The sequence below is a fragment of the Gossypium arboreum genome, chromosome 1 (assembly GCF_025698485.1).
Source record: "Gossypium arboreum isolate Shixiya-1 chromosome 1, ASM2569848v2, whole genome shotgun sequence".
Taxonomy (NCBI): Eukaryota; Viridiplantae; Streptophyta; class Magnoliopsida; order Malvales; family Malvaceae; genus Gossypium; species Gossypium arboreum.
The window spans coordinates 90,906,456-90,913,327 of NC_069070.1; positions in this window are offsets into that span (position 1 = coordinate 90,906,456).

Below are 6,872 nucleotides of genomic sequence, written 5' to 3' on the forward strand. Positions count from 1 at the left end.
ATGAGAGGCAACATGCAAAGATTCAGACACCTTCAGTGTAAGATGATAAAAGGCTCTAATACTTTTATAACTCTTTGAACAATTTCCCAATCATTAAATGTAAGAACTCCATCTCCAGTTGTAAGGTCAAGAAAAAAATTATGATCATCACGTATAAATGATTCAAATGCACGTTCATATTTTTCTGCCACCTTTAGCATATATATGTTAAGTTCCATCTAGTAGGTGCATCTAAACACAATTGAGCCTTATTATCTATCATTTCTTCTTTTACCCATTTATTGAATTGTGTCAACCTTGATGGTGATGCTCTTATATACCTCACAACACCTCTAACAGATCCACAAAGACAAAATCATCCTTAATACAATATTGCACATTGAGATTAAGAATGTGTGCAACACATATCATATGCATAAATTTTCCATTTTTAATAGAAGCATGTCGATGATTCAATTTCTTTCTCAAATATTCAATGGCAACACTATTGGCGGATGCATTATCAACCGTAATAGTGAAGACCCTCTCAATCCCTTAATCTCGAAGACATTTTTAAAGGGCTTGACCTATGCTTTCACCTCTATTAGTAGATATTGGGAAAAAAATTATAATCCTTTTTTGCAACTCCACTCATCATCCACCCAATGTGTTATTAAAACCATATAAGATATCCTCTACAATGAAGTCCAAGTGTCTATCGTCAAACAAACTCTACTTATATCTTTTTCAAAATAATTCTTCATTACATCTTCATGGAGTTAAATAAATGAAAACAATCCCTTCTAATTGTCCAACAAGATGGAAGACTAAACTGTGGCATGCTATAGAAAGAAAGTATTTGAAACCCTCTTCCTCTACAATTTTAAAAGGCAATTCATCCACAATTATCATACAAACCAATGCCTTTCTAAAAACATCTTTATCAAACACCTAAGTTGATAAATCCACTGTTTCTTGGCTAACCTTCACAAATGCTAATTCTGATTGCTTTGGGTTAGAAGTATTACCTCGAGGTTTTTTTAGGCATGTTTTCAAATGGTTATTCAAATTCATTGTAGAACCCGAAGTTGATTCCATGGTGTAAGTAAAATCACAAGCATTGCACCTTACTCTCTCCCCCCCTCTTTTCAGTCATAAATTTGGTGAAATGGCTCCAATAAGCTGCCCTTGGAGTAATCTTTTTTCAAACATTTTCCTTGGTTGTTGTCTGGTCATCTATACTTGGGGAAGAATTTTGTGAACTTTGAGTTGAATCATCTCACTTTAGATCACTCATCTACAAGTAAACATTTGTTGCAATCATTAACCATGACCAATATTAATTTTATCTAATGGAAGATTAAATTTATTAATGATATAAGAAAAGATTAGTTGCTCATATATAATAAAAATAATTTTAAAATTAGAGGGTAACCAAATAATAATGTTGTGGCAGGCAACACTTAAAGGCCTGCATTTATTTAAGACTAAGGTTTATATGGTGCAAATTATCATTAGTATTTAATCATTTGGCCTCTCCAAAGTGTTTTTTATTTAAATTCGGGTTGATTTATTAGGCATTATTATTATTAATTAGTGATAATTGTATTATTTTATTTGAATTTAATTATAAATATATAAATATTAAGTGAAAAATAAATTTTAATATATTATTTTCAAAGTATGATGAATTATTAGCGATTAAAATTAAATTCTCGTGTTTTATATTGAATTTACTAAAAAATTTTTTAGGAGAATTTTAAAGCTTTTGAATACTCATGAAAACTTTATTCCATGGATTGAACCAACATAATCATTAAAGCTTAATAACTTAATATTAATATCATGAAAAAAAGTAAGAAACTGTCAATGTTTCAACAATTCAAAATGATTTGGTTTAAGAAAATTTAAAAATATTAAATATAAAAATAAGCATAAAAGTTTTTTTAAAATAACATATAATTTTATTCATATTATAAAAAATAATATGTCACAAGATATCACATAAGATATCAATATCAACTAAGAACTTGCACTAAGCATAAACCTAAGAACTAACTAAAGACACCAACATAAACTCAGCATGAACTCCAACACCTAACAAGTTCCTAAAAACCCAAATTAAGCCTACGTGTAATTGCTTCATAAAAGCAAACTAGTATCCCTCAATATGCCTATACATGTTTGACTCCTTGTTCAAGCTTAATCAATCCTCATTGTCTTCACTCACCCAAAATAATGGATTAGCTCTATACTATCCAGATTTTGCAAGTCTATCTAGATCCCTGAAGAATAGCCTTTAGTATCCAATTTTTTATCGAAGGGAATTAAACCAAAATGGTAGTATATGCATTTTTTTAAAAAAAATTTATACTACATTGGAGAACAATTTTGTCGTGAGACCCAATTTATCACATTCTCACTATCTGAATCTACTTACAGCAAGTAACTTACTAACGATAAGTATTTAGTCCCAAAAACTTACAGGAAATAACTTATTTATGGAGTAATTATTTCCCCAGCTGTTTTTTCCTTCTTTTTGTTTACAGTGAATCAACAAAAAATGAAGTTAAAAAAAGGGCAGTTTAATGTTGTTATGAGCAATACCTACTTCTTCCTTGTAAGAGTGTCAGTATATCAACTTATTTTTCAGAAAATATGAAGAATTCAACTATTCAAAAATGTTTTCGCCATGTAAGAAAAAAAAACTTGCATTTAAATAGTAAAAAACAGAGATGAAAAATAGAGTGAAAATCATTCAACTATTCAAAAATGTTTCGAGACAAACCTTAAAGATGCAGAAAATTTGACTTAAGATTGTAACACCCCAAACCCGAGACCATCGCCGGTGTCGGACCCGAGGGGTTAACAAGCCAAGTTCACATGTTTTGCCCACCAATTTGACATTTCCAGTCAAGCTGGAAAACTGCGTCACTGTCGCCTTAAAAATCATATCTCGAGTTTCAAAACTCGGAAATTGGTTTCGTAAATTTTCCCTGAATTTAGACTCATATATCCATCCATGGATTTATTTCTAGGATTTTTGGTCGGGCCAATTGGTACAGTTTATTAGTTAAAGTCACCCATGTTACAGGGATCGACTGCTCTGACCTTCGCGCGGTATAACTTGAATATCTCTCTGTACAGGACTTTAATGCTAGTGTCGTTTGTTTCTAATGAAACTAGACTCAAAATGGAATCTGCACATATAAGGTATGTCTCCTAATTATTTTTGGATAATTTATAGTGAATTTTTAAAGTTGCAACAGGGAACCCAGAAACCATTCTGGCCCTGTCTCACAATAGCTTTAATATCTCTTAACCTGTAACTCCTATGACCATTTCGTTTCTTCCATATGAAAATAGACTCATCAAGGTTCATTTACATAGCTTATTCACTATTTAATTCCATTCCTATGAATTTTGGTGATTTTTCACATTCACGCCACTGCAGCTGGAAGCATCTGTTTTTAAGGTAGGTCTTACCTATTTGGTAGTCTCCATGAATCAACTAGTCTTGCCATACATAGGTTCATATATGATCATTTTAACCATGCCAATGGCTGATCATATGACCAACATTCCCATTTCCAAGCCATAGCCACATCATGACACCAAATATATACATACAAACCACAATTAGTCTAAGTTCATGCTTCCTTTTCGAGCCATTTTCGCATGGCCGTACATACTTACATTACAACATATTTAACAAACAAGGGTAGTCCTATACATGCCATCTCAAGTTCAACCAAAATTTATACCAAAATGGAGGCTTGATAGTGTGGATGACTTCGACTTCAACGATCCCAAATCCGATTGCTTGAGCGAAATCTAGAAACTGAGGGCCAAAGCAACGGGGTAAGCATTTTTATGCTTAGTAAGTCTCAAGGATTATAATCAACTCTAATTACAGCAATACATTCACATAACCAAATGCATCATTTCATTAATACACATTCTTACTTCACACTTCATCATTATATAATTTCACAAAGTATCAATCAATTCAATAACTGAAATTCATTAGTCGATTGAGCGAATGTTGCTCAAACATGTCGACTTTCCAATGCACATATAAACGCACCTCATTCTTTGGGCTTTTTGAGTGTACTCATTGAATTTATTACAGCAGCCAACACTCACCTCCAGCCCAAGATTCTTCGGAACATAACCGGATATAACCATGTGCACAAATGCCTTCGGGTCTTAGCCCGGATAGAATGTCTCGCACGAATGCCTTCGGTCTTAGCCCGGATGTAGCCACTAGCACAATTGCCTTCGGTCTTAACCGGATAAAATTTCCAGCATAATTGTCTTCGGATTTAGCCCGATATCATTCAATTTCCCATGAACACATACATCAATTATCATTGGACATACATAATTCATTTTCGTTACTAAGGCTCAAACGCAATTATAGTCACAAGCATATTCGCCTTCGGACTTAGCCCGGTAGAATTCAAATACTCATGCATACATAATCAATAATCAATACACATCCATACTTTATTTCACATAATTCAAGTAGGGTCACTTCTTGAGGACTTACCTCGGATGTTGTCGAACGGCTTTTTCGCTATTCGATCACTTTCTCCTTCCCTTGTCCAATTGTGGCCCTCTAAGCTCTTGAGCTAATTCAAACAAATTCAATTTATTAAACCTCATTGTGCTAGCTTTTGGCGAATATGACAAGGAGTTTAAATGGTCATATGGCCACCCTTTAGCTTGAATACACAATGGTCATGCACATTTTATACTACATCAAGCAATTCAATACAATTTATTCGAGCATCAAGGAAATGCTAAGGCCTTCAATAGGCTACCCAAGGCCGAATATTCATGTACATGTTGAGGTCAATTTTGCACTTAATACCTCACAAAACAGCATGCAATTTACTAATTAATGCTTTGCACATTGTGGCCCAAAACTTATAATATAGCATCAAGCACTTATATGTGTGCTAGGTCAATTGTGCTTGCAATTTCACAAGCATTCTTCCACATCTTCTTTAAACCAATATATTCATCACTTAGTTCATAACCAAAACATAATGTGCAATCATATATATGCATATATGAGCATGGTCAATTTCAAGGTGTCCATAGCCATCCAAAACACAAATTTTAACTAACATGCAAGAAGCATGAATCATGCTCAAGAATGCATCATGGCGAATATGACAATCATGCTCCTTTTCAACTTCAATCATGATAAAACAAAAAGAAAGCTCAAAATCTTACTCAAGAGTAGACAATCCATCATTGCATGCATCATCATCAAGCTTCACACTTAGCATGCAATGGCTTTATCACCATAACAACTTTGGCCAAATGCCATTTCCATGGCATAACAAAGATTTGAGCCATAGCTAACATGCACATCAAATTAGCAACCAAAACATGCATGAAACTCCCAACACAACCTCATACATACCTTACTCTTGTTGCAAGTTTAGCCAAATTTCCTTCTAGATCTCTTCTAAACAAAGAAAATGAGCAAAAATCCTTCCTTCTTCCTTAGTATTTTCGGCCAAAGAAGAGAAAATAGGTGAAAATTTTTTTTCTTTGCTTCTCTTTCACTCACGGCAAAAGGGGGAAAGGATGAGCAAATTTTGATTTTTTGTTTCTCTTCCTACATGCTTAATTTTTTTATCATTTATCACATCATGCATTAACAAAACATGTCATAACATGTCTTCCTTGCCCATATTCCCTTGTCATGGCCGGCCACTATACCATCCTTGGGGAAATTTGACATGCAAATCCCTTATTTTTGCATGCATGCTCAACTAGTCATCACACATTTCCCCATCATACTTTCAAAGTTTACTACTAGGTCCTTTCTAGTGAAATTCACATTTATAATTCTAAATTGAAACATCAAAATGTCATACACAATTTAACACATATCATAGGCATCAAAATAAATTTTTAATTATTTTTATGCCTCGGTTTTGTGGTCCCGAAACCACATTCCGACTAGGGTCAATTTTGGGCTGTCACAAAGATGGAAGAGAACAGAGTGCGTCGGTCAGAAAGAACATCAGCTTGATTTGGAGCGAAGGATTTTGATTTGAGGGTTTGTATGAACTGATAATTAAGAAGACGAAGAAGGACGAAGGGATTATTTTAGTGATTTTTGAATAAGAAGGACAAGAATGACTTTAGGGTTTAATTTAGTGTTTTGGAAAAGAAGATAGAATTTAGGGTTTGAATTGAATGGAAATTGAAGGAGAAGAAGAAAACTAATTTGGGTATAGAGTTTGCCAGCTTGGAGTCTGAAGGGTTTGATTTGGGGGAGGAATTGGTAAAATAGACTCGTGGGCAGACAGGCTTGGAGGGAAATAGGGTAAAATAAAATGGTTTGGGCTTGGGGGGAAATTGGGTGAAAGTAAAAGCCTAAAAGGGTTTGGGCTTGAATAATATAAATTTAAAATTTTAAAAAATATAGTTTATATTTGGTTTATTCAAATTATTCGAGTTACTCGAATTAAAAAACTCAACTTGACTTGAACTCAAAATTTAAAAAATTTGAGTTGATTTGATTAAACGATTCGAATAATTCGAAATTCGAATTTTTTTCAAATTTTTCGAATCAAATCGAATATTGCGCAACCTACTCCTTGCTACTGACTCTAACTTAGAATTTCTAAAACTTCAGCGAAAAGACAAAGAAGAAGTTGAAGCAAAAGAAAAACATACAAACATGCTAGCTTGATGTCCTTATATAGAAAAGACAACCTGGAACAAAACTTAGTGGAAGTCAGAGGATCCACGATTGCTCTAGAAATTCGAGAAGTATTAATTAAGTATCAAATCATCTATAGTATCCTAGTTCAGTTATAACTAAGTATTAACTAAATTCTACATCACTTATTACATCATCGCAA